Raw genomic sequence first — 10,139 nt, 5'->3', positions numbered from 1 at the left:
ATGTCTCCTGCACTGGCAGGCAGGTTCTTTACCACTACTGCCACCCGGGGATGGGGAGAAATGGTCATATTCCAGATGTATTCTAAAAGTGAAGTCAGTAAGATGTACTGATGAAATAACCTGGGCATTCAACCAAGGATCAATTATTTTTCATATTGCTTACTAAAGGCCCTCTGGTTTCAAGAAGTAGAAACCCATTCAAACTAGCTGAAGCAAAGAAGATGAATTTAAGGATTCACGTATATCTCTCAGAACCAAAGGCAGGAGGAGAATCCAGGTCTCATGAGGGGCAGGAACCAGAACCTGGAGAATGAGTGGGACTCAGGACAGGCACCTTCCTCTCTCTCTGATTCTGTGGCCTCTTGTCTGTGCTGCTCTCTGCACATCTGCTCCATTCTCCTCTCTTGGCAGACCTCCTCCCTCTGTTCTCCATGCACAGAAGATGGCAATGATGATTCACAGCTCCTGTTTTACATGCCCCTTTCAAGACTATAGGAAACCAACTACTGTCTGATTCCCAGCCCCCAAATACCCATGAGAGATAAGCTGAGGAGTCAAGCATCAATCAGCAACTTACCTCTTACAGCCAGGGGAATAGAGTCCCCTAGAATAAACTTGGCGCCCAGACCTACCTCTGATGAGGGAGGGGGCACTTCTCAGGGACTAGGGGTCAATGGGCAGGTCAGACACACTTTCAAAGTGTCACCTATTCATCTATTAAATGCAGAGGAGCCAGTAGCTCTTGTGCAGCACACAGAAACAGACAAGACAAAAGCCACATCTTTAAGCCAAGAATCTCGGAAGAAAACAGACATGAAACAGTAAGAAAATGATTCCAGACAGCCAGGGTCATATGGCAGGTGTTCCGAGAAGCACTGGTGGCCTTCAGAAATGGAAAAACCCCACACATCACCAGGTTCTGTCAACAGTATCTAAGTTTCCAAAACAGAGGATGGTGGGGGAAGCTGGGGGGAGGGGAATCTTTGGTTACTTTGCAGTAGACATGAGCGGCCCAGCAGAAGTCCCATTAGTTGGGCCGTCCTTGATTCAGCAGGCACTGGGCCTCTTCAGGGCTCCGGACCCCCTCAGCACTGATTTATGGCTTGTGCAGTCAGCAAATTTATACCCTCTGTGGCTTTGTTTTTATAGCATTGCTTCTCCAAGAGCTGGTTTCATACCTCAGACATATAAATCTGTTAGGGGGTGGTATATAGCACAAGAGGTCTTTCCCAGGTGGGCAAGATTTTGTTCTCATCTATAGAGTCTTTCAGAGCCCTTCTAACCTGACCCTTCCACCCCTCATCCCAAGCATTTTGGTTGTTCACTGGAAAAGCCAACCCAATCTACAGTTCCAGAGTAGCTGGAAGATGGGGCCTAGCTCCTTCTTGAAGCACTTAAAAGCTCACTGAGCCATTCAATTGTTGTTAGCTCACAACCTGGGAGAGTTAACTCAAATTCCTGCTGGAGTTAATCCTACCATCTCTAAGACCTTGGCTAAAGGGGCTACATGACAACGAAACAGAGGTGGAATCTTGTTCCAACTAATTCCAGTTGTCATTCAAATCTCACACGGCTAGGATCATATTTGCAGTCTAAAGCAATATGGTACTAGGGCAAAGAAAGAAGTGTCAGGCAAATTCTTGAAATTCCTGTTCATTTCCCCTCACCTCTTCCTTCTAGAGTATTGTTTTGGTGGGAGGAGAGCTAAAGTGTTTGATGTAGGGGTAGATGAGGGGATGGTTGAAGGATATTTACTTCTTGCAACTGAACAGACCCTCTCTCTCCTCCAAGCCAAGTAGCATAACACCAACACCTTCTTCAGGAGAGAGATGCTTCTGTCAGAGGCATAGGGAAGCTGGTGCTCGTTTGTTTGTGGAAGAGAACTTGTTGGGCCAGAACAATAAAGCACTGTGACCTTCGGTCTACAATGATGATGAAAATTATTCTGTCCTGCAGGCTCCCTTTCCGACTCAGGGACCACGGATTTTGCTCACAAGGAAATACTAAGATAATATGAGTTCCTTGTTTTCCTCTACGTATTTCATTCTAGGTCAGCACTTTCCAGAGAGGGTTCCATGCAACAGGAGTTTCATATAATGCTCATCAAAAAATAAGTTTGGCAAAAAGACAACCTACTGAGTGGGAAAAAAATATCTGCAAATGATATGACCAATAAGGGATTGATATCCAACATATATAAGCAGCTCATACAACTCAACAGCAAGAAAACAAATAACCCAATTAAAAAGCGAGTGGAAGAACTGAATAGACATTTTTCCAAACAGGAAATGCAGATGGCCGACAGGCATCTGAAAAGATGATCAACATGGCTAACCATAAGGGAAATGCAAATCAAAACCACAGTGAGATGTCACCTCACATGTGTCAGAACAGCTGTCATCAGAAAGAACACAAATAAAAAATGTTGGCAAGCATGTGAAGAAAAGGGAACCACTGTGCACTGTTTGTGAGAACATAAAGTGGTACAGTCATTGTGGAAAACAGTATGGAGACTTCTTAAAAAATTTAAGAGAGAACTACCACAGTACCCAGCAATTCCACTCCTGGGTATATATGTGAAAAAAACAAAAACACTAATTCAAAAATATACATGTACCCCAATATTCGCAAGAGTAATATTTATAATTGCCAAGATATGGGAGCAACCTGAGTATCCATCAACAGATGAATGGATAAAGAAGATTTGGTTTATATATAGAATAGAATACTACTCAGCCATAAAAAAAAGAACAAAATATGCCATTTTCAGCAACATGGATGGACTTGGAGGGTATTATGCTAAGTGAAATAAGTCAGATGAGAAAGACAAACACCGTATGATATCACTAATATGAGGAATCTAAAAAATACAAAAAACTAGTGAATATAACAAAAAGAAGCAGACTCACAGATACAGAGAACAAATGGTGGTAGTGGTTTCCAGTGAGGAGAGGGGAGGGGGAAGGGGCGTTACAGGGATAGGGGAAAAGATTTACAAACTATTATGTATAAAATAACTATAAGGATATAGAGTACAATACAAGGAATAAAGTCAATATTTTATAATAACTCTAAATGGAGGATAACCTTTAAAAACTGTGAATGACTGTATCATGCATCTGTAACATAGAATACTACACAGCAACTATACTTCAATTTTAAAAAATCCATTTGACTAATACTACTATTTATGATGGTCCCTCCTGGAATTAATACAATAGTGCGTGCAGTGCAAGAGCTGAGAGGTCCAGGGGTTAAGAAGCCTGGTTCCCTCTGCTGAGCCATTTCCCCAACCTCTCTGACCTGGAATACACACGTCCTGCCACTGCCCCTTCTTTCTTAACAATCAGCATAAGGACACATTTCAGGAAGTGGCACTCCCTGCTGACTCGTCCAGCTGGGATTGAATTTGGAAGTCAAAAGGCATCATAAAATACTGACCTACTTGGTTCCATCTATGAACCAGGAACATTTTGGTTCTGAAAATACACCCTCTTCTATGAAGGTGGCCTCTGCATCTCAAAAAAGATGAACGTGGAAATATTTAAAAAATTAAATGATTAAAAAAAGTTTTAATCAACATAAGCCTATCTATCTAATGTGGAAGTTGAACTTGACAAGCCAAGCAACATCAACATCAAATGAACATGTGGTAGATCCACAGAAGAACAAAAAATCCAAAATTGGAAACATCTCAAATTCAACATCTACCATGACCTTCTTTATTAGCTCAATTCACTTTGATTTATTCAAGAACTTAAGTTCTTTAAGCTTCATTTCACCTGTCCACCCTCCAGGGTGGTCAAGAGGCTCATAATGGAGTGTATGGCTACACTCTTATTATACTGCAAGGCTCTGGACACCATGCGTCAAACGTGACTTGACGTCTTGGATTTCCCTGAGGTTCTGTGGCCAAGAACAAAATCACTGATGCATAGGAGGGAACTAACTCATCAAAACGAGACTGAAAAGGAGGTGGTCAAAAATGATTTCACAATCCTTGACAAACATCTACTTGAAGGACATAAAGGAAAAGACTGAAGAAGTTAGAAATGATCATTTCTCTGGAGAAAACGACTGGTGTGAAGAGGCATCTCTCGCTGCCATTGGCCATTAAGATGTAGCCATGAAGCTGGAGTTGGGAAAATGAATAGAATGGAGAGGAAGGAAAAGAGGGGCCCATCCTTTCTTGCCCAAAGGATTGTGGGGAGAAGACGTCAAGCAGAAGCATCAAGAGGTGCTTGATGTAGGCATGTAAGTCTCAGTTTTCTCTCGGAGAGGAGGTGGGAGCTAGACTGGGTGGGGAAAGCACATTGAGCAGGGGAGGTTCTTGCCCTACTTCTGATGCAGCTTCTAGAAGTTTCCAATACAGATAAGTGAGCCAAACAGCATGGCCAGAGGAGAGGGTCTGGCAGGCCGTCAGAGCTTCCTCAGCTCCTACAAGAGGACAAAGTCAGTAAAGAGCCAGGGGCTGAGGGTGGAACTCTTCCCCAGGGCCAGATGGAAAACCTGGTGGAGAATCTACCGAAGGTGACACAGGCAAGCAGGGATGTCCTACCAGCCGCTATCTGAGCTGAGCAGGAATGAACTCAACACACAGCAGACACCAAGGTGACCCAGCGAGAGGACTCTCAATCAGTCCTGTGTGACACCAGCCAGTTCACACCCACGGGCAGGCACAGGACAGAAGGAACCCTGAGTCTACACCGTGAATTCCCCTAAGACCCTCCCTGCACATCTTCCTGGACCAGGGAAAAGAGACTGAGTGAAACCTCAAGAGACTGTTTAAAAGTTCAGACTCCATCATAAGCTGCACTGGCTTTTTTTTTTCTGCCACCCAGCAGGCAGGTGTAGGGCAGGGGCTTCTACCAGTTATAGCCTTAAATATAGAAGTTGTACTTCCTCCCATTATTTTGCAGTAACCCTAAACAGGGTGTAGTCTATAAAAATACTGACTCATGCTACACACCTGCAACTAATATGTTGTCAATCAACTATACTTTGACTAAAAATTTTTTTAAATAAAGTATATTTTACTATCAAAAAGAAGCTACACTTTCTCTGCACAACTGAAAGTGGTGTGAACAAAATTTGTCTCTACTACAAACTAAGGGAGGTGTTTCTTCAAGGTTCTTCTAGAAATAGTTCATCGTTCACTTTAAAAAAATACTTCTATTTCACAACAAACTGCCCAAGGATGGGTGACACTGCCAGGTGGGCAGTGCTTCTCCACAGGGCCTAAGGGAGAAGGAAGCAGAGGGACAGGTGTGAAACACTGCCTGCACTGAGCTCCATGCCCTGCAGTTCCCATCTCTCTCTGAGGCCACCTACTCTCCTGTAACATCAGCTCAACCTCAGAGGGCTCTTCTGAGGGATCAGTGAGATAAAGATTAGAAGCACTTGGGACACAGCCTGACCTCTATGCTCTGCAGTTATTTCTGCTCATGGGTAAGCAAGGATTTTTACTATTATTATTTCCATGTCTCTCTGCTGCTGCATTTTAAGGCACAGTGCTAACAAGTGACTTAAAAAAAAAAAAAAAAACAGAGGAACTTTTATGTCTAAAATGAATGTAGTTCATTCACAGTCATCTCCACAGGACTGAGACCCACACAATTAATTATGTCACAGCCAAGCCTGTGCCCCAGGATGGCATGAGGCTCTGCCAGGAAGGTGGCTGTGCATCCTCCAACACTTCATCCCCAGGGCCCCCACAGGGCCTGTGACATCGTGGGGGCAACACGGAAGCTCCCCAGTAGAGTCCTGCCCTGTGTGCCACGTTCGTTGGTTCAGGTTCTGACCAGCAGCTCTGGAGCAGCTGTTGTTGGTGCTATGCAGTCTCTAAGTCATGTTCGACTCTGCCAGATTATAGCAAGCCAGGCTCCTCTGTCCTCCACTATCTCCCAGAGTTTGCTCAAACTCATGTCCACTGAGTCAGCGATGCCATCCAACTATCTCCTGGTGCAGTTTTGGTAGTGATGAATCTTCACCTTTGAGGATGAGCTTTAGTTTTGGAAACTGTGGGGTGTCTGGAGCCCAGTGGCAAATAACGAGTGGGGCAGGGGTTGTCAAAGAATGCTGAGCAAAACCATTTTTTGATCAAGCGAGCTAGGAAGCTGTTTGCAACATGGTGCCTGGTGAATGGGGAGCACTGGGAAGAGAACGTGCAGATATGTGTACACCGCTGGAGGCAGTGTGACTGGAGCTGAGGCCAGATTAGTTCTGTGGCCTTAGCTCAGGGAGGATGAGGGGGGGGGTTTGGGAGGCATTGTTGAAGCTGCTACTGTGGAAAATTCTAGTTGCTTTATTAATATTTTAAACAAAAGAATATGTCATCATTCAGTAATGGGTATATGGGACATTTTTATATGACTGGACTCTCTCAGAAAGGATACCTCTGGGCTGGTGAGCGGGCCACTGGACTAGAGGGTCCAGGCATAGACTCTTCCCATAGGGTACTTGGTGCCTCTTAGAGCTTATCCTGTTTGCATGTTATTGCCTAATAGACAGCTAGCAACGACAAAGCAGAAGGAGGAGGGAGCAGCGTTCCTTTCCTCTACAATAAATATTTAACCTGAATTTTCTCTACAAAACAAAACCAAAAAAGTAAACCATAAAGGGATTAATAGGAAGGTAATAACCCCGTCGGGAACCGTTAACACATCCCAGGGTTGTTCACCCCGCTGGGCCAAGAAGGACATTTCACTTCTCCAAACTGTTTAAGTTTGTGGTTGGAGAAAATATATACCCCTGACTTAAACCCACACAGTTTGCAATAAAGATAACCGATTTTATGATACTCATCCTGTAAGTGGATTTTGAAAGGAGGCCCTCTACCAGCTCCTGCCCTCCCTCTCATCTGGGCCTTTCGGCCACTCGGCCACCTCCTTTAGGGCAGGAGGGCTGGAGGAGGAGAAGCATCAGGCCGCATTCTCACCCACCCCATGAAGGCAAAAAACTGACCATAACCAGGAATGAAAGCCAGGCTTTGGGATTATTTGTAATTATTCCTAGGCTACCTGCAATTTTCTGTTTGCCACTGCTGGTCCTGGGATGAAGTGAATTGGCTTTACCTGAGCTGTTGGATCCCCAAGTTTCCCCCATGGTGGATTCTCTATCCTAAAGGAATGACCATGTGATAACGTACCACAAAGGAACCAGGGAGAGGACTTGTGTCCCTGACATCGCCAGGTCCTTTCCTCTGTCTTCACGAAACAGCTGTCAGCACTGGTTTGGGCTCTACTCCTTCTCTAGGTTCAAGGTGAGGTTCCAAACGATGGGGCCTGTGGTGGAACACACTGCCCAGCCTCTGCCAACCACTGTGCCAGGCTCTCTGGGCCAAAGGGCAGGCATCTGGGATGGGAAAATGGCCCTGAGGAGCCAGAGCCAATGTGCCACAGGGGCCCTGCCAGGGACCCACAGACTGAAACAGGCACTCTGAACTGAGAACCCCGAGGATGAGGGTCCAGGCAACCACCCCACACCTCACAGGAGTCAAAGGCGAGCAGAGGAGATCCAAGAGACAGAGTCCTGGGCTCAGTCCTGATTCCAGTCCATTCCCATCTCTACCCCTAGACATCACAGTATGTGATCCATACTAAGTTATTTTATTCCCCTGCTAAGCCAGAGTGTGTGCCGGAGTTTTCTACCTCTTTGGTCATGTCGGGACCAAGACCATCCCAACATGCTAGTGTACAAAGTCCAGGAGACAAAGCTTGGATTCAAAGCTGGAAAAGCAGTGGGAGTGATCCTGACCAGAGAGTATCTCTGAATTAAACCCTAGACTAACCCATCAAAGGTATCATCGCCAACATCTTCTTATCTTCTTTTTGCGGTGAAGTGGGAATACTAGATGGAAAAAGCCTGAAAAGCCTCTTAACAAGAGGGCATTAAATAGAGGTTTTACTCCCCTGATCTGGCTGCCTGTATCCCACTCCCTCCTCATTACTGAATGGGCTTTTCAGCCCAGCTGGTGGGCTCAGAGTTCAGGGCTAGTCTCACAATTCCAGTGAAGTGTAAAATATTCTCTTACTAGGAACTGCAGAGCCTTCTGAAAACTCATCTAAGTCAGTAATGAGCCTGAAGACAGTGCAGGATTAACAAAATTTTCTCACTGACACCATGAAACCCTCTCCCTCAAAGGCAGGTCACGGGCAGCAGAGCTATTTGATAAGACCCAGAATCAGAGTCCTTATATGCCATATCTGACCCTCAGCCCCTCAAACCATCTCCCTGTTTCCTTGATGGTGCCAGAGGGATAGGACACTTGTGGGCACATCCCCAAATTGAACTCTCAAGTAGAAAGAAGAATGAAAGTCTAGAAAGATGCTCAATACCATTAATAGTAAAAACAAGATACAATTTTTCACCCACCAGATGGACAAAGAAGAAAACAACTGATGATATTCAATGCTAAGTAAGTTCGGAGAAATGAACATTCTTGTTCCTTGCTGAGGAGAGTGCATGAGGTTACAGCTTTGTTGAAGGCAATTTTGCTCTAGTTATCCAGATCAGAAATGTGCGAGCGCTTTGAGCGAACAATCCCCTTCTACAAATTAACCTACATAAATGTGTAACCAATCCCAAAAGGGGACCCCAAGAATTCCCCGCCCTCTGCACAGGCACAGATGCCATTCCCACATCAAGAGCTAGAGCTTGTTTCCTGCCCCCTTGCATCTGGGCTTGCCCTGTGACTGGAGGTGACCAACAGAATGTGGCAGAAGTGACATTCTGGAACCCAGTCCCATGCTGTGAGAAACCCAAGCCACATGTAGAGACCACTTAGAGGAGAGCCAAGGTGCTCCTGACGCCAGCCTAGCTCAGTTCCCAGCCATCAGCCTACACCAGCAGCCAGCCATGTGAGTGACACCACTTCAGACCCCCCACCTTGACAATACCACCTAAGGTAAAAAACCACTCAATCCATAGAAACTTGAGGAAATAAGAAGCTATTTTAAGCCACTAAGTTTTAAGGGCTCTGTTTCTCAGCAATAGATTAAAAAACCCCCCAAATCCCAATATTCATTGCCATACAGAAATACTGAAGACAACTTACAGGTCATCAGTAGAAGAACAGTTACATAAGTGACGGTCCAGCACAACAGGAATGCTCCGTGGCCACTGAGAAGACTGAAGCCAACCTGAAAGCAGGGACGGGGGAGTCCCCCGGAGATAGGCTACTGAGAAGTACAAAGTTCTGAACAATTATCTATGCCTAGTATAATTTTATGTAAAGTATGTATTATTTGGGTGAGTGCCTACACACCACTATTAATAGTCGTGCCTTCAGAGGAAGAAAGATGGGTTTGGGGTCAGAGAAGGATATAGAAATTTCTACCTTTTATTTCTGAGTTGTTTGTTTCTTACAATGAGCATGTACTCATGTATTAGTGTTACAATCTAATAAAAGACGATAAACGGATTCCTAGGTCTTTTCAACACAGTATACTGGCTTCCTGAAAGGTTAGGAAATGCCCAGTTTCATGCTAGCCGTCATTTCACTGAGCACCTACGTTAAACCAGGAAACCCATGTATTATTTACAATTCTCACAACAACCCATGTGGGTAGGCACTATTTTTCCTATTTCAGATAATGTGGACCCTCGGGTTCAGAATGGACACACAGCTTTCCAAGTGTCACTCCACTGAGTGGTAGAACCACTATTTGAACTCAGGTGGGTCCCACTCCAAAGCCTGGGTGCCCTTTCAGGGAAAACCGGGGCCCTGCCTGACGGAGCTGAAGGTCTGACTGGGGAAGAGGACCCACCCAGCTGAGAGGTGCTGCTGCTGACAGTGCCTGCGCCCACTGCCCTGGGTTCCCATTCCAGCTTCACTGCTGACGAGCTGGGAGGCTATGGACAAGTGACAGCCTCCTGTATCTTATTCAACCATCAAGTGAGCCCTTACTGAGTACCTCCTGGGTGCTGGACACTGTCATGCCAGCTCTCCAGCACCTCAGAAGGGGAAAACCCTGCCCTCACAGAGCTTATGATATAAAATGGGAGCCAGATATGAAACAAGAAACCAAATAAGCACATGGTGGATCACAGAGGGTGATAAAAAAACTACGAAAGGAGAATACAAAAAATGCCTCAGTTTTCATGTCTGTAAAATGGGATACCAATGGTGCTAACTTCAT

The 10,139-nt window shown here is 45.2% G+C and overlaps 1 long non-coding RNA gene across 1 annotated transcript; it reads left to right on the top strand.

The window, feature by feature from the left end:
* Positions 1-8,594: 8,594 nt before the first annotated feature.
* LOC133251410 (uncharacterized) lies at positions 8,595-9,421 on the top strand. The gene is made up of 2 exons (XR_009737601.1): positions 8,595-8,905; positions 9,036-9,421. It is a non-coding gene; the product is annotated as an uncharacterized LOC133251410 (long non-coding RNA).
* The last annotated feature ends 718 nt before the right edge of the window (positions 9,422-10,139 follow it).

This window comes from Bos javanicus, chromosome 7 (genome assembly GCF_032452875.1).
Source record: "Bos javanicus breed banteng chromosome 7, ARS-OSU_banteng_1.0, whole genome shotgun sequence".
Taxonomy (NCBI): Eukaryota; Metazoa; Chordata; class Mammalia; order Artiodactyla; family Bovidae; genus Bos; species Bos javanicus.
This window is presented reverse-complemented; position numbering and strand designations above follow the sequence as displayed.